We start from the raw sequence: 24,170 nt of genomic DNA on the forward strand, positions 1-24,170 counted from the left end.
TCATATGTTTTTTTTTCTTTCAAAATCATTTAAGGATTAAAAAGAGATGAGATGGAGCAAATGAATATATTGATATTTCATGTGTAGGTAAGACAGCATGGTCTTGAAATGTATGAATAAATGAAATGTATTGAATATATATAAGAAAGAAATAAAAAGATCCATGTTTGATTATCAATTTTTTTAAAGGAAAATCCATTAACCAAGATTCAAGTTTTTCATCTGTTAAATGAGGCTATTATAACCTACTTGTATTTATGATAAGTAAAAATAATATGTGTAAATCACACAGCACATAGTGAGTAACCCTAGTAGATTTTCCTTAGGACAATTTTATCCATGCCTGAAGACTTCAACATCTGTAATTTTCTACACAAGTAGAAAATGCCTCCAGATAAAGTTTGATGAGAGTAGTTAGAGAATTAGCAAAAATTGCCTCATTTGTTTTCAGAATGATAGATGGGATTTATCCCAAATCAGACAACACAAAAAAAAGAAATTGAAGGTTTGTGTGGGGGGAAAGTAAGTGTGAAAACAAAGAGTTTACTATCCTTAAATTAAATAAGCATGTTTTGTATCATTAGCTATATTCAGAGAATTAATGACATCTTTAATATCACCACTATCACCCATCATATCATCCTCATTTATAACCCTTACCTATTTGAGTTTAGTTTGACACTAAATAGAAAGAGTTAGATACAAATTCTTCTCTGTAGAAAATTATAAAATAAGATGGAAAAAATGTGTGTCAATGTATCATACTATGCTCAAAATCAAAGAAGTTGAGATGTATACTTGGTATAGGTGGGTTACTTCTCTCAATAATATGAGAGTTATAAACTGGAAGAGAACAATATCAGGAAGATAGATCCTAGTTAAAGTGAAATGTCAAAAACCTTTGAAAAATTGGAAAGATATCTTAACACACTCAGACAAAGAGTGAGCAAAATGTGTGAGAAATTCTATATGTGTAAGTCAAATGAAGGAAGAACTGTTTTTATATAATAAACTTTCTTAGAAGAAAAGAATAAACATTTAATGAAAAAATTAGGAAGCAGGATTAAATAATGACAGATTGTTCAAAATTCTGAAGCACAAAGTGACCCAAACAAGCAACATACTATATAAAAATCTTCAGACACATTATCATATATATCCTCCATAGTCACATTATAGCATGACAAATATTTACCACACACACTTAAAAAAGACATAAAACTAAAAATTTCTCATAAAATATATATTTGAAAGTTTTTATAGCATGATTTAAAGTATATTCTGAAATATCAGAAAACTAGATGCCTCTGGCTCATGTTTTGGAATGAGAAGAACCTATTATATGTAATATAATATTGAAAATAGGATTGGAGAGAGGTAGCCTGATTCATGAGGAAATTAAGAAGTAAATTCAAGACAATTTTATGATTAAATTGATAAGCCGAGTAAGGAAGAGAGAGGAATCAAGGACACTTAGAGCTATCTTCTGACTTAAGCAAAGGGGTCAAGGTTGGTTGCAGGCACTGAGGTATGGAGCCTAAAAGAAAAAAAGCATATTGTCTGAGAGTTCAAGGTGAGGTAGTTTGAGTTTGAAGTATTTGGGATACCACCAGTGGACCCATAAAATAAGAAGCCTAGTACGTAGACATGGAGCTCAGGATAGAATCTCTGCTGGAGACAAAAATGTGAAAATCAGTATATAAATGATGATTATTCCTCTGGAGTGGATGAGATTTATTCACTTAACAAGTACACATATATACATATAGCACTTGATACGGAGAAAGCACTCTTCCAAGTGCTTCTACAAATATTAATTCATGTAACCCTCATAATGACTATGAAGTGAGTGTAGAGATTAGGAATGAATATCCCAGAAGTAAACTCTGAAAAACAAGAAAGAGAAAAATAACTTTGAGAAGACTGAGTAGAAAGGGCCAGTGAAGTAGGAGAAAATCTGGGAGGATGTAGTGACACATACAATAAGGAATGTATTTTCAGAAATTGTCACAGGTCAACAATGTTGAAAGCACAAAGGGTTCCAGAAGGCAAGGACTAACACATATGCCTGGGATTTAGAGACAATGACATCACCAGTACCCATAGGAGAAAGATTTGTTAGTATGGTGCAGCAGCAGCAGGTAAGCTGGGGTAGGCACAAGCACAGAGGCTGAGAAAACAGCAATTTAGAATATGACTTAATAAATCTGTGCTGAAAAGTAAGAACATTTGAAGGGAAATTTTTGTGGAAGGTATAGTTTTATATGGTTCTGCCATTAAAGAGAGAGAGACAAAAGCTAAAAGTAAAAGATATTAAAGGATGAGATCCCAGGCACAGATAAGAGGGTCTAACTTTGGCTTAAAAAAGAGATATATCTTCCATTAAAACAATAGCTTTCCTTGGTTGGGCTAGAAGATACAAACAAATTTGCAAAGTTTGTATGACAGGTGTGTGTGTGTGATGAGAAAAATTTTTCTTGCTTGGAGTCATTTCCTTTGTGAAAAAGAGATTGAGATAGTCTTTCCAAAATGACAAGGAGTCTAAGAATGGACTTATAAAAATGTAAAAGTTTCATGTTTTTTCTAGGTAAAGTGAAATAAGGCATTAATAATTTATCATTCAAAGATTTCTGGGTTGCTTGGATCCTAAATCATAAATTCATAGTAATTTTTGCCTTAAAAATTTGGTACTCCTTCCCTCCAGATTAAACATTTGAATAATTCATAATTGGATTCTATCAGCTGGACAGGGATAAAGGAAAAAGAGTCAGGACTTTAAGAGGAGCAGGTAAACGGTAATATATAAGGGGGTTGGTACTTAATTATCAGCTAATAACTTTTTCCACATGTGTATGTTCTTTGTCTAGAAATGTAGATCATATTTTAAATTAGTAAAATCACACTTGAGAATAAAAATATGAAAATGGCTAAGTGCATATTCATGTTTACTTTAGCAGAGAAAATGATATTACATTTGAAACAATGTAGGCTTCCAACATTATAACATTATTAGACAGGGTGACACATCCATCTACCACATGTAATATACACAGAATTAAATTTGCAGTGTTAATGACTAGAAGATAATGTGGGGAATAATCAGGGTAGTATGAATTTTAAAAGATGTACATAAAAATATATGTGTATTTTAAGATCAACTAAGCAAAAATTGGTGTTCATATAGAAAAAGATAGTAAAGGTAAATACATTAGGTCAATGAGATTATGGATGTATTTAAATCTTTTTTCTTCAGCTTTTTAACATGTTGTTTTTGTCATTTTGTTTGTTTGCTTATGAAACAACCATTCCCTATCACTTTACAAAGTTAGTAGACTCTTTAATATGTTTATAAATCCAGCTCTTTGGGAAAGATATCCTATGCCCACCTAAGGAATAAATCTTCATTAATCCACTTTAATCATGGTAATTCCACTTTCTTTTACTGTGATTGGTTTTGTTAGAGGCAAGGACCCTCAAAGACCCTTAGCTCCCCTATGACTTGTCCTACGCACGGGCTTCGCCCTGGAAAATTCCTAGGACAAAAACAACACCCCACCCTCCAGCTATAGCTCCAAAAAGAATGCATTCCAAAATGCTCCAGGGTGTGCTAACTGCAATTGTTCCCAACCACCTGCCAGGTTGGGGTTGAGTAATCAGTCACAAACAACCTCGATACCGATAAGATGCTGATTGGGGCTGATTAGCCCAAACCCAAGACTCACCGTCACCCCACTGCATTTTTTGTTTCTACTTCCTTGTTTCTGTATGCTTATAAAACCTACTAAGAATCTAAGTAAAGTAGACCTTGACAACCATTTGCTTGGTCTCGTTCCTTTCTCTCCCCCATCTCTTTCAGGCAAGGTCCCCCTTAACCCCCGGGAGTAACAGAAGGTCCCGCGGGCCGGGACAAGTGGCGCCCAACGTGGGGTACGAGGTACGGACTTTTGTCGGATGCACACGGTTTACAGATAGTTCTCCGGAGAATCCCTAAAGAGACCTCCTTTCTGCCGCTCACAGAATCGACGGTCTGGTGAGTAGATTTTTTACATTGTCATCCCAACGAGATGGGCCATTCTTTGTCTAAAGAGGCCGTTTTTATCAAGGATCTCAAGGCCTCGCTCAGAGAGAGAGGAATTAGAGTTAAGAAAAAGGACCTAGTAAAGTTTTTTGTGTTCATTGATCATGCTTGTCCTTGGTTCATTGTTGGTGGACCTGAGATTCACCCACGCAAGTGGCAAAAGGTAGGCAGAGATCTAAACAATTTACTTCTGAATCAGGGCCCAGATGCCGTCCCTGTATCCGTTTTCTCGTACTGGGGACTAATTAGAGATATTGTTGAGGGGGCAGATTCAGACCCCAATAAAAAGCAGCTGCTCTCAGTAGCAGAATTCTGCCTCCGACCCGTGTCGCGGTCCGCTTCGAGAACGTCTTTAAAGACGGCCGAAGGGCCAGCTTCTCCTAATAATCCTGAGGGACTAACATGCCCTTCCTCAGTTTGTATTAATATGCCCCCTCATGCCCCCTCGGCTGAGCTCCAGACATCTAGGGACGAGCCCTCGATTAGTAGGCCAGACACCAAGACCCTCTATCCTCTCTTACCCGAGGGTACAGCCCCTCATGCATTCAATTACCCAGTATTCAAGAAACAACCCCTCCGAGAGTCCCTCGACCCCGCAGAAGAGGCAACCCTCGAAGAGGAAGCGGCCCGATATCACAATCCCAAATGGCCTCCTCCTTACGCACCCCAGATTTGCGCACCTTCATTAATGCCTCCCCTTACAATGCCCTTACTTTTTCGTGCCAAAGAAGACTTAAGTCAAAGGGTTATGCAATTAAAAGATGTCTCACAACTTCAAAAAGAATTTACCCAGCTTTCCAAAGACTTGTCCTCCCTCCAAGATACGCTTAAAGATTCGGTCTTCATTAGCCACCCATGTCATGAGACCGCCCAGTCACATGCCACCTTAAATAAAAAATCCTTAAAGTCCTCCCATAAAGCCCTAGCATTCCCGGTAGTTACCAGGTCTAATAGGCAAGGTGACCTTGCTGCCCCTTCTTCTAGCCAGTCCCTGCCCCAAGATTCAGATGATGAGAATACAGAAGAGAAAGAAAGGGAAAGTGAAAGTGATGACCCCCCCCCCAGGAGACAGTTCCGGGGCCCACTGCAGAGCCCACTGAATTTCGCAGACTAAAGTTCAAAACCTTAAAAGAACTGAATTCTGCTGTTAGGACGTATGGGCCCAATGCACCCTTTACCTATTCCCTCCTAGAGGCAGCCTCAGGGGGCGGCTACCTGCTCCCCGGAGAATGGGTCAAACTAGTACAGGCGGTCCTTTCTCGTGGGTAGTTCCTCTCTTGGAAGGCCGAGTTTCTCTACCGCTGTCAGACCATGGCTGCTAATAATTTAAAAAACCCCAATTCTGCATCTTGGACCCTTGAAAAGCTTAGCGGACAAGGGAGATTTGCTACTGAACAGCACCAAAGGAGACTCCCAATTGGACTTTTATCCCAGACCGCCGCAGCCGCTTTCGGCGCCTGGCCAACACTTCCCTCTACGGGATCTGTTCTTACTCCCCTGACAAAAATCACCCAGGGAGCTCAAGAGGGTTTTAGTGAATTTGTGGGCAGGCTTTTAGAGTCTGCAGAACGAACCCTCGGACACAAAGATGAGAATAATAGGCTTATTAAACAGTTAGCTTATGAAAATGCCAACAGCACCTGTAGGGCCATTCTTAGAGGCAAACTCAAAAATAAAGACCTTAATGACATGATTAGAATGTGTAATGATGTTGACCCCTTTACCCATAAGGTATCGCAGGCCGTACAGCTTGCGGTTGGGGCCGCCATCCAAGGGACCGCGGCACAGAGGGACTGCTTTAAATGCGGTCAACCAGGGCACTTTGCGAGGCAGTGCCCCCTAGCCGTCTCCTCTGCTACCTCTAACCTCAGTGAGACGCCAGGCAGGCCCAGCCCAGCCCTCCTCCTTCTGTCCTCACTGTAAGAGGGGAAAGCATTGGGCCAATCAATGCCGCTCCAAGACTGATGTCTTTGGAAACCCCTTGCCCCCCCTTTCGGGAAACGGGCCTGAGGGGCCAGCCCCGGGCCCCCTGTCCTATTCAATTTCAGTCGGCCTCGGAGAACAGCCGACAAGAGAGCCCTCAGACTTTAGACTCCTCCAAGCAACCACAGGAAGCGCAGGAGTGGACTTGTGTGCCTCCTCCAACACCATATTAAGACCTGAGGATGGTGTTCAAATTTTGCCCACTGGCTCCTTTGGACCCTCCCCCCCCACCCCCACCCCCCCCCCCGCTAATATGTTCTTTTTTATTCTGGGCCGAGCCTCCTCCACTCTTGCGGGGCTCATAGTCCACCCCTCCATAGTAGATAGTGACTTTACCGGAGAAATTAACATCTTAGCCAGTGTGCTTACCGGCCCTGTGTATGTCTCTAAGGGACAGCGCTTAGCTCAGGCATTACCCTTGCCCCTTAATACATCCTTCCCACCCTTAACCACCCTCCCTAAGTCAGACAGATCAGGACTAGGGTTCAAAGACCATTTTTCGTAAGGGCCATTGATCCCCCTGCACTTCAGGCAGATAAAATCACTTGGAAGAGTGACTCACCTGTCTGGATCGATCAGTGGCCCCTCCCATCTAACAAACTAGCCGCAGCTACAGCGTTGATGCAGGAACAATTAGCTGCCGGACACATAGAGCCCTCTACTTCACCATGGAACACCCCCATTTTCGTCATCCAAAAAAGGACTGGCAAATAGCGGCTGCTACAAGATTTACGGGCTGTTAACCAAACAATGGTTCCCATGGGGGCACTCCAGCCTGGTTTGCCTTCGCCCGTAGCTATCCCCAAAGGCTACTATAAAATAGTCATTGACCTAAAAGACTGCTTTTTCTCCATACCATTGCACCTGGATGACTGCAAACGCTTTGCTTTCAGTCTCCCAGTAGTAAACTGTATAGGACCCTCTCCGCGCTTCCAATGGCGAGTATTGCCTCAAGGCATGGCCAACAGCCCCACCCTTTGCCAAAAATATGTGGCTCAGACAATTGATTCTTTTAGAATTCAACATCCTCAGCTATATATAATTCATTATATGGATGACATTCTTCTCACTGGGGCCGACAAGGCAACCTTGCTTCAAGTTACCATGCAGGTTGTCTCAGCCTTACAAGCTCGAGGCCTCCGCTTGTCCCCTGAAAAAATTCAGGTCTGCCCCCCTCACCTGTTCCTAGGCTTTGAATTGTTCCCCAATAAGGTCCTCTCCCAAAAGGTGCAAATCAGAAAAGACTCTCTTCAATGCCTTAATGATTTTCAGTGCCTTCTAGGCGACATTAATTGGCTTCGCCCATATTTAAGATTCACTACAGGACAGTTAAAACCCCTTTTTGACATCCTGCAGGGAGATGCCAATCCAACCTCTCCACGCTCCCTAACTAAAGAAGGGCAGCAAGCGCTTAATTTAGTCGAGCAGGCCACAAATGCCCAGGCCATTGGCTACTTCTCTCCCCATTCCCCCTTGTACTTCATTGTCCTCCCTACCCTCCTCCCCAGCTGTGTCCCCTTTTCCATTTAGCACATCCCTATACCAACCTACCCTGCCCGAGGGGCCCCCCTCCTCTGCAGAACTAATTCTCACCCTAGTCAATGCCTCTGTCAGGACCATCCGAGAGGCCAACAATTCAAAATATCAGGAGTGTTGAGTATGCTACTCCCCCTGGCCTCCCTTCTATGAAAGTGTCGCTACATTTGGTAAACCATTATTTACTAACGACACCAGCAAACTCAGATGGGGCCTAGAGACCCATGATGGCCTGACACTCAGCCAAATCACAGGCCTAGGCCTTTGCCTTCTTAGTCCAAAAATGCTCCCCCCCGCACCCTTAGAGAAAATATGCAATCAGTCAATTACTGTCAACTCCACTTTTCAGTATATTCAGGCATCTAACACCTCTTATTTTGCTTGTTCTTCCGGCCTTACCCCGTATGTAGTCACTGCAATGTTCCTTGAGCATAGAGAATATTGTGTGTTAATCATGCTCTTCCCCAGACTCACTATACGTCCTGCTGATGAATTGCTTAAATTTTGGGAGCGCGGCACCACAATGCCCCGAGAAAAGAGAGAGCCCATCACGGCCATAACACTCGCAGTTGTTCTAGGCCTTGGTGCCACAGGGGCTAGAACAGGCATAGCCTCTCTAGTCACCTCCAACCAGCAATACCTACAGCTCTCTGCTGCCATCATAACGATCTCCGAGAGCTACAGCAGGGCCTAAAATATCTCAAAGAATCCCTTGTTTTGCTTTCTGAGGTAGTGTTGCAAAATAGAAGAGGCCTAGACTTAGTGTTCCTCCAAGAGAGAGGCTTGTGCGCAGCACTTAAAGAAGAATGTTGCTTCTACGCAGATAAAACAGGTCTGGTAGAAGATAGCATTGAAAGGGTTAGACAAAGCCTAGAAGATAGAAAAAAACAGAAAAAACAAAATAAAGCATGGTATCAAAATTGGTTTTCTACATCCCCCTGGCTATCCACATTGCTTCCCAGTGTCTTAGAGCCGCTTGTAGGCTTTCTGTTGCTCCTCACCTTTGGGCCTTGGGCATTCAAAAAACTAACTGATTTTGTCAAGTCACAGGTAGACGCAGCCACACAAAAATCGGTCTCCGTGTTTTACCAACGGCTAGAACTAAGAGGCTCCAGAGAAGACCTCCATGAAGAGTCTCCCAACACACCCACTGAAGGTCTAAATTTCTCAGACCTTGCCGCAGACATGGAACGCAGTTGGTTCCAAAAGCTGTAGAGATGCCCTTGACGGGATTATCGCGATGCCGTATACCAAATGCACACCCCGCCGACGGTGAGGTGACTCCATGACGGGAATATTGTAGGTCCATGCCCGGGGCACACTTCATAATCAGAAGTGCCAGAGCTAGATGCCACCTACATAGCCTAAGACAGAGGCCTCACCTTCACGTTAATGGCCCAATATTATATTTGGGGTGCTGGTCGCGGAAGCCCATTGCATAGCCTAAGACAGGCTCTCCACCAACCTATATAAATCTCCCTCATATTAATAAAGAGAGGGGGAGATGTTAGAGGCAAGCACCCTCAAAGACCCTCAACTCCCCTATGACTTGTCCTACGCATGGGCTTCGCCCTGGAAAATTCCTAGGACAAAAACAACACCCCACCCTCCAGCTATAGCTCCAAAAAGAATGCATTCCAAAATGCTCCAGGGTGTGCTAACTGCAATTGTTCCCGACCACCTGCCAGGTTGGGGTTGAATAATCAGTCACAATCAACCTCAATACCGATAAGATGCTGATTGGGGCTGATTAGCCCAAACCCAAGACTCACCGTCACCCCACTGCATTTTTTGTTTCTACTTCCTTGTTTCTGTATGCTTATAAAACCTACTAAGAATCTAAGTAAAGTAGACCTTGACAACCATTTGCTTGGTCTCGTTCCTTTCTCTCGCCCATCTCTTTCAGGCAAGGTCCCCCTTAACCGCCACGAGTAACAGAAGGTCCCGCGGGCCGGGACATGGTTTGGATGTATTTATATGATAAACCTCTGGCTAATGAGGTGAGAGGAGATTTATGCTATCTTCTAGGGCTGGGGATAGGGTGCTTTTGAAAATCATCCTTCCACTTGTCCTGTCTATATGTTTTACCTGTGGCCGGGGCAGCCATCTTGTAATATTGAGGAGGACTACCCAAAATAAAAAGGATCTGCCATGAATGATGGAAATAAGAAAATGAAAAGAAACTGGTTCCCTGTTGAATAAAACTTGTTGAAGCATCCTATGTCTGTACTTTGGATAATGTGGGATGATAAGTTTAAACTCATTATTTAAGTTACTTGTATTGTAGTGTGTTCCTATCAGTAGCCAAAACTCAGCCTGTCAGTTATTTTGCTGTCTTTACTTTCACAAACAAGCTATTAAGCAATTTTTAAACTTTTTTGATTGAAGGCTGCTTAGAGGATAAGAACATAATATTAATACCACAAACCAAAATCAGAATTCTCTTTTCTTATCATTAAAACTGTTTTGACATTAAAACAATGCCTAAGTTTTTGCCAGTGAAATGACAGTGAAACTTTGAGACTATATTTTATAAATATACCCAGATTAAGATAAAATACGGGAAACAATGAAGCAAAACATTCTGAACCTAAGTAAATTAATATTAGAAACAGAGTGATATAAAAACAAGCAAATAAAAAATGGCAACAAAAAACAAATGCCCCCAGTAATTGCAGTCTCTATTGACTAATCATGTTTACTTACAAATTGGCCAATTCACTATGGAAATGGTTTTTGGATTTGGATTTTATTATAGGAAGTCATAATTTTCCAGAGAATTACTTCATGTGAAATTTCCTAATGTCAGCTAATGACTCAAATCACAGCACATCTGCATTTAGATTGTGACCACTTCACTCAAAGGAAAAAAAGGATTTTTACTCTTTTAGATACAGAAGTAATTATCATATCTGGTTTTATAAAGCAGGGGAGTTTCTTCTAGGAATAAAAATGTTCAAAGCTATTCACTGCACAGACATAACATCTTGTTTTCATAGTATTAAAAAAAAGTAAAAGAAAAAAATTCCATAGAGAGGAAATAGCAATACAGGCAGAAAATAGTAGATATCTTCATGTTACAAGCAACTATAGTAAAGCACACACAAACTAAGTTTATTTAAAAAATGAGAACTGAAATGGAGGCAAGGTCACACAATTATGCACTGTTAGAGCTAAGAGAAACCATAGAGATAAGTATCTGAAATATCAAGACTTTTTAATAATAAGAAAACTGAAGCTCTGAAATTGATTTCTTTTCAAAGTCTCATATTTGCATATTGGAAGTTTCAACTTAGACATAGGAAGTGTGACCATTCAAAGAAAGAATAACTGCAAGCCTCAAAAAGACCCCCTGTTCCAAAATATAGTTTCCTTTTTTCCCCCAAAAGTGAAATTTTGATTACTTACAATCTCTAAAAATTAGCATTTTCATCCAATCACAACTAGGAAATTTTTATTTTCTAATTTGGGTCAAAGTTCTATAAGTAAAATCTAAGCTAAGAAACTTATGAATTAAAACAATTATCTTTCTTATTTTTGTTGTTTATATTTTTGAAAAGTAAAAATAATTTTTCCCTAAATTCTTGTTGTCAGTTAAGAGAGAAGAGTGAGAACCCTAAGTGTGGGGAAGGAAAATGAGAAGCAAGAGAAGTATGGGGATGGTAGAGAGATAATTAGAAAGTATAGAACAGGAAAATGTAAATATATTTCTTAAAATTTGTAATAGAAGTCTGAAGAGAATGTGATATACTATAGACCTTTTACTACTGAAAATACAATGAACAAAGTGAAATAAAATACCATAGAAACACATAATAAAAGAAATAGTGCTATGTCCATTGGCACTAGGACATAGAAAAACAGTTGAGACCTTCCTAACAGGCATTGCAATTCATCTTGATATTACATTTTTTAAATGTCAAAGATCAATAACTAAAATTAAGTTAGTTTTGTCCTTTCCCCTCAAAGTCTGTTTCTTTCTCAGATTTTATTTCTGCTTAAATAAATATGTTGAAGACGTCTTAACTTTCTGCTTCTAATTATCTCAACTTGTAGTATGACAAAAAGAGAGAAAATCTTAGCTCATGTATGGGAATTTCTCACAAAATGTTACTATATTATCTTCATTAGGAAAAAAGGAATAAAATTTATACTCAATATACCTGAGGCTAGATTTTTAGAACATTTGGTTTGATACATGATGAATCAGATAACTTTCTGATTAGAAAAATATTATGGTTTCAAATATTAGCTCAAGTTTTCATCCTTAAGTACAATAGCCATAACAAATTAATAATGATCAATTTTTGCACTTTTATCAGGGATGGTATATCTGGTAGTCAAAATAAGCCTTCTGGTAGTCAAAATAAGCCTTAAGGTGAAAAACTCTGGGATTTCTGATTGTGTGCTAATGGAAAGTATCTGGAAGGAGCCTGAGCTTGGTTCAAGATTGGGACTATAGCTGCTAGTACTTCACCCAACCCTCCAGAGTACATGGTGAGTTCAACTTCTCTGAATCACCACTCTAAAGAAATAAGATGCCCCTGACAGCTGAGTCATGATCTTCCAGGAACCATTAACAAGTTGATCTTCAATCACTTCCATTCAGATAGGAAAATGTCAGAACCATGCAGGATGAGAACTATGGATCCAGAGAACGACAGGCAATTGGTGCCACCTTTTCTAAAGCATGTGATTAATACTTCCCTTTTTTCTTTGTTCCTCATACTGAATGCTTATTATGTTACATATTTAAAAAGACCAGTGTAAAATGTCATTCTTTTTCTTTTCCTATCCAAATCCTAACCTACCACATAATAATATAATCAGGATTCAGATAATGTTTTCCTGTTAAATGCCCTACTTAACTCCCTTAATTATAATTCTCTGGGAATGATGACCAGTGATTTGATTTTTTGTAAAGTACATCAAATCTTAATAATTATGTTAATTTATAAATGATTAGAATTTATCACATTATACTTTTCATATTCTGAAAAGGATCTAATATACAAAAATGCACAGTTAATGCTCAGCTTTAAATATATTAAAAATTGAATCTGCTTATTCAAGTATAATGATAGAACTGAAAGAGATCTCAAAATGGTTCAATTTCTTCCTTGCCTTTCTTCTTTTCTTGAAGATTCCTTATCTATAAAATATCTTATCTCTTCTCCTCCACCCTCTCCCCATGCCATCTGCCTTCAAAATATTTATCTTGCTTCCTTTATATCATTGCTTGACACTTTTTTTGAACCTAATTGCATAATATATACTGTTATCATTAGATATTTAAGCAAGTCCCAGATACATTTTTCATGGTGGTGTGTAAACTCCTGAGAGATCTGAAAAAAAGTGTGTGCTTCCTTCTAAAGTGCAAATAGACACATGCACAGACATTTTTTTAACACACATTTTTGGAGACCATTTACGGACAACCACTTGCTCATGTCTTTTATAGGTGAGGCTTCCTGTGCCTTTTAGGGAGGATAGCTGGTCCCTCTTCCATCTGAGCATGGAGATGATAGTATGGAATGCAGACAAGCAGTGGTGGGGAGAGTAATACTGAGATGATAATGACATGGCAAATACTGGCTCCTAAGGAACTTCTGACTTTTTTGAGGACTCTAATTAATTATTACTAAGAAAGGCTTGAAAAGAACTGACCAGAGCTGACCACATATGTATAAAAAAAAACTCTCTTGCTATATGAGTTGAGCTTAATCTAAATCCCCCCAATTAAATATCTTTCTTCATTTGCCACATTTTTCAGCAATTCCTCAGAGCAAATATACCAAAAAATGTTAATTTTAGGAAGCCTAGAATTAGAATAAAATTACTGACACTGAAAGGAAGGCCTGGATCTTTATAAGAAAAATTTCTTATCTCAAAATTTTTGATAACCCACATTATCTCCAAAACGTGAATGCCATAATTTCTTTGGTGTGTACCTATTTCCTTTCTTCACTGAATAAATAGCTTTGCTAAATGAGAATAAAAACAGAACTCAAATGAGATGCATAGGATCTTGAATAATGTTCACATAGTTATAAAACCGAATTCCAATGCTAATATAAATTATTCCTACTATATTTGTCATTTGAGAGTATCTGTTTGTCCCAATAGGTATAAAAAATTGAGCAGGAAGCATCTGAAACTGTGTTTCCTTTCACACAAAGAAAAAGTTTTAATTTATATTTACTTTACCCAACTTTCTGTATATGAAAGTAGCCAGAAAGCAGGGGAGAAAAGATAGTTATGAGAATTTTGATAGGAAACCATTAGGAAAATCTGTAATTCCTCATAAAACTCTGGAGTCTTTAAGTAAATAACATGAAACACCAACAGCTTTGGAACTGCCTGCTGAACAAGTGACAGCTTGATTGGTTTTATGCATGTGGAGCTCATTTGTCATCTAGAATACAAGAGAATGACATATTAGCTTCTAAAACAGCTATTGTTAACAGAAGAATATAATGAACAAATAAACTGCTTATCTGAGATGAAATAAGTATTTTTTAGAAATTATGAATTTAAGTTCTCCATTGTATAAACATGCAAGTGTATGTACTCACCTAACATAGTTCCTGGGAAATAGTAGGAAGTAAATGTATGTTTATCTTAACCAGGCAAACTGAAAAATTAAAGGTCCTGTTCCTTTCAAATTATTTTTTTCTATTTTTGTTCTTTATTGCTCTTGAAGAGATCATTAAAATATGATTTTAAAAAGTAGCCCTTCCACTTCCAGCCAAAAGGAATTAATAGGATTTATCCATCCACTTGAAATATTAAATATCTTTTACAAATATAAAATTTATGATATAATATTGGTCAGTGGACATTAGTGGTCCATTAAGATTGAAAACAAGAGCTTAGCTCTACATTCCTACATTTGCTCTAGCAGACTGAGTGAAAAGATTTTCTATACTGCAGTTAACAGGACTCTAAAAGAGCCCTGTGGTCTTCCTGAGTTTAGGAGACAAAGCAGAGAGTCTGGGAAAGCCAAGGTGGCTGGAATATGCAGGGCAAGGTATCAGACAGGAGAGAACTATACAGAAAAAGAAATCGAGAGCTCTTCAGATGGATCACAAGTCTTCATGTGAATACTGATCAGGGCATACATGAAAGAAAAGTACCCAAGTCTGGGTAAAGACCCACCTGAAAGGGTTAGAGGGGACGGCAGCACATGGAGCACACATAAAGCTGGAATAGTTCCTGTCCCTAAGTTACAAAAATCTCAATACATGGAGCATCTAGCAGAATACTCAGAGGGTTGTTTGCCTGAGTAGTGAGAAAAAAATTAACCATAGAATAAACATTTCTCTTGTATTGCCTAATAAACCTTAACAGCAAGACAAGAAAATATCAAGCTGATTCCAAGTAGATCAACTTCATCCCAAAAGAAACCTCAAGAATACTTATAGAAATACAATACACATGTACAGCAACAAACAAGGTAAGACTAATAATATTAGGCATCCACATTAAAATTCCTAGCCATGCAAATAATAGTAAAATAAAACTCATAATGAGAAAATTCAAAATGACATAGAAATGACACAGAAAAGAGAATTAGTAGACAATGATATTTAAGTTTATAATTTCACTTTTAATTAAAGCTGTAATCTATATGTTCAATAAGCTAGAGAAAATATTGAGTGTAGAAAGTGAAGGTTTAGAAAATAGAGACCCAAACCAAGTTTCTAGAGATGATAATTAAAATATCTGATATGAAATTTATACTAGATGAGATTATAAATAGATGAGGCATTGCAGAAAAAAAGATTAGTAAATGTAAAGACATAATGATAGAAACTATGCAAATTGAAGTATATAGAGAAAAAAATGACTAAAAGCCATGAATGGAGCATTAATGAGCTGTGAATTAACTTCAAACATCCTAATTAATAAACACATAAGTAGAGTTCTAAAAAGAGAGGAAAAGAACCTGAAGAAGAAAAATGTCACCAGATGGAAATGGGGATCTATATAAATGAATGAGCATACCACAGATGGTAACTACACAGGTAAATATAAAAGATTAAAAATTTTAAATCTCTTTAAAAGGTAATTAGTTCATCAATTTTGACAAATGTACTATAGTAATATAAGGTGTTAGTAAGGGGAAACTTGGTCTAGGGTATATGGGGACTCTATCATCACAGTATTCTGTAAATCTAAATGTATTCCTAATTAAATGTTTATTTTAAAAAGATTACTCAGTGTTTGAAGCCAACATAATAACATTATGGTGCACCGGATATAACATAGGTAAAATCAAAAGGCATGACAACAATAGCACAGAGGGCAGGAAAGGAAAAGTAGTATACTCTTTGAAATTTTTTATATGTACTAGAAGAGAAGTAGCTTAATATCACTTGAAAGCAGACTGGGATAAATTAAACATGTACAGTAGAAATACCAAGATTTATAGCAAATAAGCCAACAAATAATATATATATACATATAATAGTCAGCCCAAAAGAAGGCATAAACAATATAAAAAAGAAAACAAAAACAGAACCAAGAGAACAATGATTGTAGCATGGCAGATTTAAACACAAGCATATCAATTACCACATCAAATGTCAAGATAAATATTATCTGAATGAATAACCCAACTGTATGTTGTCTATAGAAATACACTTTAAATGTGACCACACAAACTAACAGTACAAAGACAGAAAAGGTTTTACCATTTTACACCAATCAAGAGAATCCTGGGGTGGCTATATTAATATAAAATTACATTTTAGAACAAAGGATTTTAAAGGTGATAAAGAGAGTCATTTTATACTGAAAAGGGAAAAATACACCAACAGGACAAAATAATCCTAAATGTTTAAGTAACTAATAACAGAGCATCAAATTACATGAAGCAAATACTGATAACTGGAAAGTGAAGTAGATAAATATAGAATTATAGCCATAGATTTCAATAACCATGTTCCACTATGCAATAAAAAAAAACTACACAAAAATATTTAGTAAGGATATGGAACATTTGATCAACACTATGAACTAACTTGATCTAATTGACATTTATAAAAGCTTGCATTTCACAATAGCAGATGCATTTAATTTTGAAGAGCACAAAGAACATTTACCAAATTGTATCATATTCAGAGCCATAACATAAGTCTCAATAAGCCAGAAATTATTCAAACTATATAAAATATGTACTCTGACCCTAATGTAATTAAACTGGAAATAAATGGAAAAAATATTCAAAATCCTTGGGAAAATACCCAAATATTTAGAAACAAAATAACACTTCTGAATAACCCATGGATCAATGTTAAAATCACAGAGAAATTAAAGAATATTTGAAACAAATAAAAACACACAGCACATCAAAACTAAAAGTAAGTTAAAGCAGTATTTAGAAAGTAATACATGGCAAGAAAATAATAAAGATCAGAGTGAAAATCAATGAAATAAAAATAGAAAAAATAAAGTCAATGAAATCAAAGGGAGGCTCTTTGCCAAAAAATATTAAATTATTAACCTTTCAATATTAATAGATATGAAAAACAAGAGAGAGAAAAGGCACAAATCATTATGCTTATATCAGGAGATTTGACATCATTACAGATTTTATTATGAAGAAATATTAACTTTATGCCAATAAATTAGACAAAAAATTTGAAATGGACCAATTCTTGAAAAACACAAAGTACTAAATCTCACCCAAAAAGAAATGGATAACTTGAATAAGAATTCTACCTAATATTTAAAGAAGAAATAATACCAATTTTATATCAACTCTTGCAGAAATTTTAAGAGAATGGAGGGAATACTTGCCAACTCAGTCTATGAGGTTTGAATTAGCTTGGTACTAAAAAAAGAAAAAAGCAGAAATTTCATGTAAAAATATATTTCAGTTTCTAGAAGGAAGATTCTTTTTTTGTTTTTTAAAATTCGGGCAACCAAAATTATCATATTTGTACTTTTCATCTATTAATAAAGAAAATATAAAGAATATCATCAAGAATCTGGAATTCTTCAAACTGAATTCTTATATCATTTTTATAATTGTTTATTGTGGTAAAACAGATATACCCTGAAATTTGCTATTTTAATCATTTTTAAGTATACAACTCAGAGACATTTATTATATTCACAATGTTATGCAACCACCACCACTGTTTATCTCCAACATTTTTCATCATCCCAAACAAAAACTCTGTACTCATTAAGCAATAACTCACCACTCATCCAGCCCTTAGCAACCTCTAATCTGTTTTCTATCTCTATGAATTTCCCTATTTTAGATATTTGTTTAAGTGGAATCATATGCTATTTGTCCTTTCACATCTGGCTTATTTTACTTAGCATAATGTTTTCAAGGTTCTTTCATGTATCATGTATCAAAACTCCATTCCTTTTACATGTATGTATAATTGATATCAGTAACACAAGAAAGAACAAGAGCAGGTACAAGAAATTTTAATATAACCATTTTGATTCATTTTCTAGATGAAAATTACTCTGGGACTTTGAAGCTTCCTAAAAGGACTTTAATAGTATGATCAAAATATTAACACTATGGTGCTCAAAGGGTGGTGGTGTTCACCAGGGATTTGGGGGTTGGAGGGGTAGTCCCATATCTGAGGGATGTGGTGAATATTATGGAGGGGAAGGACAAACCTCTAACCCTTGCTAGGGAGAGGCAAAGATATAAAATGTAACCAAAATGTTAAGAAAAAAAGAGAAAACATTTGTTGGGTGTGGGGCAGGTGGGAGGGGGGAGGAGGGGATGGGTATATATACACATAGTGAGTATGACGCACACAGTTTGGGGGATGGACACACTTAAAGCTCTGACTCAAGGGGAGAGGGGAGACAAGGGCAATGTATGTGACCTTAATGTTTGTATCCCCATAATATGCTGAAATTAAATAAATAAATAAATACTTTCCTCAGATTTATTAAAAAATATATTCATAAATGACATTATTGTAGAGACTCACCCCATTTCTGATTTTTACTCTATTTCTAAGCCTTGGGAAATGATCAATGAAGAATGCAGTGATGCTTAGACATGAATTATTATGCAATTCAAGGAGTGAAAAGAAATAGATAGGGGTCAAGAAAGGAGTAAAGATAAAATGGGGCTGGCGGCAGAGTAGCAGTGGCTCTGAAGGGGCGGCATAGTTCAAGGGTATCAGTAGCACACTATGCTTGATAATGACAGCACTGCATTTTATCAATGTCCTATTGATGGGTATTTTCAAATTCCTAATATTGAAATAGCCTTCTTATGCCCCAGTCAATGGCATATAATACATCACCACATTTGGATTAGGGAATTAGCTGCAATTATTTTAAGTCCCCCAAGAGATTTGTGGTCCATCAGATGGAACCACTGGGATAGAAGTACTGCAGCACTGAGATATCTATTATGGACTATGGTGTCCTTTTATTCTTTGTTTTTAAAATAATTTTAATGTGTGGTTGTTCCAACTAAAAACACAGAATCTCAAAGGGAGGCTTGAAGAAAACTAAAAACAGGGGATTTGACATGATCCCAGGACTTGTTACTGTTGGCTTTGGGAAGAAGAATAGTGGAGAGACTAGGTTACTCTCAGCCTTTTGGTAGCTGAATCTCAGGCTCTGGTTCTACATGGCACCTGCCAGTTGGAGAAGTGAAGACAGGCAGACAGGGGTAATGAAAAGACTGGGCTACTGGAGTTGATAAGGAAAATAAAGAAAGCAGTCATCAAGGACCTTAGAGAGCCAAGAGAGATGGTCTGTTGTGAAGAAAACTCATTGGAAAAACATGCATCCTTTCCTCATTTTGGTAAGATTTAATATTCAGAAACAGAGACTTCAAAAGGCACTCCATGTTTACTGAATTCAGATTTCTCCTAAGGCACATATAAGTAATCAGAAAAAAATTATAATGCTGCTGTATTTCTATAAAAGATAGCAACAGCTACCTATGACATTAATGACTTTAAAAATACTTTTGTGTTTTAAAAAGGCATCCTGTCAAGTTAAATTCCCCAAATGAGTTAATTACTGTAGATGGTAAACAGAAAAAGGGTGGCTGGCTGTAGAAGGTCTTTATTGAGAATAGATGAGTTGGATTACAGTACAATTCTTAGACCATTGCCACATAGCAAAAATAAAATGGTGATATAATTAACTCATTTTAAGCTATATTATCATTCAAATCATTAATTAATACTAATACATAAGATTTTTTTGAAAAATCCTGTTCTGAGCACTTTCCTTCATTTTTTAAAATTTTATTTTTAATTATTATGGGTACATATTAGTTGTATATCTTTATAGGGTACATGTGATGTTTTGATACAGGCATACAATGTGAATTAATCAAATCAGGGTAGTTGTGGTATCCATCACCTCAGGCATTTAACATTTCTTAGTGCCAGGAACATTTCATTATTGTCTCTCCTTTTTTATTTTACTTTTTTCTGATGAAGATGTTTACTTTGCATCTTTTTCTTCTATTAGGCAGATATAAGTTTTTAAATGTCTTAAAATTTGTGACACTAAATTTAATCAACCAACATTCTTAAAGAATCTATAGCACATTTACTATTTGGTTAGATTGCCAGGAATTCTGAAATTAAATCAAACCTTTTGAGATTGGCGTTTATCCTTCAGTAGTTTGTCATCCTGCCCACTTACCTTTTGAATCTGGTAAGTAACTAAGGTCAAAAAATTAATTCTTGAGAAAGGAGTAAATTAATACTGTAAAAACTGTATTTTAATATAAAAATATTTTCTCATTTTATGTATTATTTTTTTAATTTAAAAATAATGTTTATGATAAAAGGTTCTATTAACATAGTTGTACAACACATAAGGAAATGAAGTATAAAGTTATAATCAATCAGACTACTAAGCACCAGTTGATGGCATAATCCATTTGAATAAGAACCACATTTCCAAAAGGAGTTTTGATCTATTCATTGGAAGTAAAACAAATGCTTAAATATATCATACTGTACCTTAAAGGAAAACAAACAAACAAACAAACAAACAAAAAATCCAACAACTTGTCCAATTCAGCACATCTAATAGAGACATAAACCAAATAGTAATATATGTATGTCATTAAAGTTTTCTAACAAGATTCTACGGTCATCTAAAGAAGACAAATTTGATTTCCCAGTACAACTATTAAAATTGTTAAAAGTATTTTAAGGTGTTACTTGTATTTGAAGATTTTATGTTAGTTATCTGTATTTGCATTAATATTTTTCCATCTCTATTCATCTCTATTGATATTTCATATCCTTTTATTAAACTATAGATCCCAAATTAGTACTTTATACTCAAGCTTTCTAAGACTGTTCACTATTTAGTGTAAGGATTAGATGAGATATGGATAATATGCATTGAAATAATCATGTGCTAGCATGATGAATTTTTAAAATCCTTAAAATGTTTTATAAAAGGATATTGTCAGGCTTAAAAATTTTGCAGTATCTCAAAACTGTCACAACTTTTCTTCTCTGATGTAAATATTATGTCTTCATACATAAAATATGACTCTCTGGGCTGTATATTTCCTGCTTGGGTTCTGCCCTGTGTGTTTATGTTATCTCATATTATACAAAGTCATTTCGTGACTAATTTCCAGAGCACTGAGTCACAGTGTGGCTGTTGCTTATCTTTTCTTTTTTTCCCACATGGTACTACTCTTGGCCCTCATTTTTCTTTTATACCAATAAGTTTTTTGTTTTATAATTAAATAACTGTTTGTCTCATTGTAGTTTTGTGGTTGTACTGCTAAATTATGTGCTTTCTTTTTCTCCCAGAAGCAAAGTTTAATATGGTTTCATACCTAACGAGAAGATGACAGTAATCTATTGCTTTAATTTACAAAACTGTACAACATAACAGACTCGATCATAAGTATTCGCATTTAAATACCTTGTAATATGAGCTTTAGTTTTTGGAGACTTGTATTTACTTAGATTAGTTAATGCTAGCATAAAATATTTAATTTAGATTACAATAATTCTAATGTTTATATTTCATTTTAAGTATCACCCACTAATGACAATGAAAGAAGTTTCTTTAAATAGAATGTTATCAGTCTCTTTACTATAGTTCTTTATATGTTACTAATAAAATTGAAAGGCAAACCAAACCTTCAAAAAATTCCAATTAACCAAACACAGTTAGTAAATAATTTTGCTACAGTCTTAAAGTAAAGTTTAAACTATAAAAAGGCTACATCTCACCAACTACTTAACACAATTGTTTGTGGTCTTAAAAGCATAAACATTGCACATATATTTGCTTAAGAACTAAATGCAAAATGCTGAGAACTTAATTTCACATTGCAATTTGAATTTACTTTGTTTACAAGGAAGGGCTTACTTCAGGGGAAGAGCCAGGGGGTCCTCCCCAACACCATCGCCCCTCAGAACCCCGCTTTTCCCCCACTGCCAAGTACTCACGAGTCAAATCTCTGAAGAAAGTTCTTGGAAAGATTTTTTCAAAGCGGCGTCGAGGTTATTTTGTTTTCCCTTCTAGGTACTGAAGAGAGGATTTATCTTCTCTACGGTCTTTTAAACAGATCAAGAAACTAGGAAGCAGAGAATACTGAGAGAAATGCAATCTGATCCTACCAGCAGTGAAAGAGCGAGGTAAGAATTTGACGGTTATCCAGCCCTAAGTCCCTCCTGTCTATTGGAGCAAAGAGGGAGCCTGAGAGCCTTTTTTCAGAGATCACTGGCAGTTGGGAATAGCCCAGCTTCCTGTTAGGTCACTCCAACTCCGACTCTATTTAGTCTAGTTTTGCCAAACTCTTCAAAGCCTTTTTTTTTTTTTAATGGAGGAAACAAAGGAAACACTTCACACTAAGATTTCAGATGTTACCACTTTTGAATAACTATTTCTTTTGCAGTTTATTTCTTATCTTTGGAAGTTTTCATTTATTTCATACATTGCTAATATATTTATGAAAAAATCTGAGGGCTACTGGAGGTCTCTCTTATTATTAGAGAGACAATCTAGTGCATTATCTATTGCAGAATGTCAGGCTGTAAGTCCTCAGCTACTTGCTAGCTTTGCTACTTCAGCCAAGTAATTTCAGTTCTCTGTGCCTCAGTTTCTTTTTACCTAAGATGGTGATAATAAAAGTTTCTAGGCTTGGTAGACATACTAAATGGCTTAATATTAATACATAAAAAGCACCATCATGTAGCAAACCTTCAAAAAAAGTTGACTATCATTATTGCTGTTGTTATTATTATTTTACACAACATATAAATCATTAAAGATGTCAAAGTTGTTCTGCTGTTGGTCCCTATCATTAAGGTTAACCCCTGGTATCTCTGTAATGGAATTATGGTCATATTAGACTAAAATCAACAGAGATTTAATAAGATGGCAGAATCTACTTTACCAGGATGGCTAAATTACTTCAATCAAAAAAATACACCAGTTTCTTGTTTTCTCCATCTCAGATGCTTTTTGTGCCTTTAACTTTTCTTGCTTCTTTCCTTTGACTTCTGTGTAACGAATAACCTTTTTTTGTTGTTGTTGTTCGGGTTTCCCTTATTTTTTTTCACATTTGATAATTTAATACATTCATATAGTTTGCAAAAGTCAAATCAGTGTACTGGGATATCCATTACCTTAAATATTTGCCTTTTCTATATGTTAGAAGCTTTCAAATTTTTTTCTTCCAGATATTTTGAAATATTAATAGGTTATTGTAAACTATAGTCACCCCACTGATCTAACACTAAGTCCTATTTTTTTTCTATCAAACCATATATTTGTACCCACTAATCAACTTCTCTTCACCTCCCCCTCCCCGCTACCTTTCCCAGACTCTAGTAACCACCAGTCTATTCTCTATCTTTATGAGATCCACATTTTTTAGCTCCTACATATGAGTGATAACATGTGATATTTGTATTTCTGTGCTTGGATTATTTTACTTAACATAATGACCTTCAGTTCCATCCATGTTGCTGCAAAAGATATGCTTTTATGGCTGAATAATAATCCATTGTGTATATATACCACATTCTCTTTATCCATTCATCCAGTGATGAGCACTTAGGTTTATTTCGTATTTTGGCTATTGTGAATAGTGCTGTAATAGAAGCATCACACTCCTGACTTTAAAATTTACTACAAAACTATAGTAACCAAATTAGCATGATGCTGGCATAAAAACAGACATATAAATCAATTGAACAGAATAGAGGCCTGAGATATAAATACACACATTTACAGCCAACTTGTCTTTGACAAAAGTGACAAGAGTATATACGCTGTGGAAAGAACGATCTCTTCAAAAAAATGATGCTAGGAAAACTGGATAACAATATTCAGAAGAATGAAACGAAATCTTTATCTTTCACCATACATAAAAAATCAAATCTAAATGGATTAAACATTTAAATATAAGATCTGAAGCTATGAAACTACTAAAAGAATTGGAGAAATGGTCCATGACATTGACCTGGGCAAAGACTTTTTGGGAAAACCCTCAAAAGTACAGGCAACCAAAGTAAAAATAGACAAATGGGAATTACATCAAGCTAAAAAGCTTCTGCACAGCAAAGGAAAC

At 36.3% G+C, this 24,170-nt stretch overlaps 1 protein-coding gene across 5 annotated transcripts in view; it reads right to left on the reverse strand.

Moving 5' to 3' along the window:
* Positions 1-22,357, reverse strand: part of TFPI (tissue factor pathway inhibitor) — a 71,571-nt gene extending 49,214 nt beyond the window's left edge. For 2 of the 5 annotated variants that reach the window (XM_076005741.1, XM_012779472.2), the window contains exon 1: positions 22,042-22,355. The gene's annotated coding sequence lies outside the window, so the exon portion shown is untranslated. Of the gene's footprint in view, positions 1-14,755; positions 14,852-22,041 lie in introns of those variants that run through there. The other 3 variants (XM_076005740.1, XM_012779469.3, XM_012779470.3) reach the window with 3 other exon arrangements.
* Between the last annotated feature and the right edge of the window lie 1,813 nt (positions 22,358-24,170).

Source organism: Microcebus murinus, chromosome 8 (genome assembly GCF_040939455.1).
Source record: "Microcebus murinus isolate Inina chromosome 8, M.murinus_Inina_mat1.0, whole genome shotgun sequence".
Lineage (NCBI taxonomy): Eukaryota > Metazoa > Chordata > Mammalia > Primates > Cheirogaleidae > Microcebus > Microcebus murinus.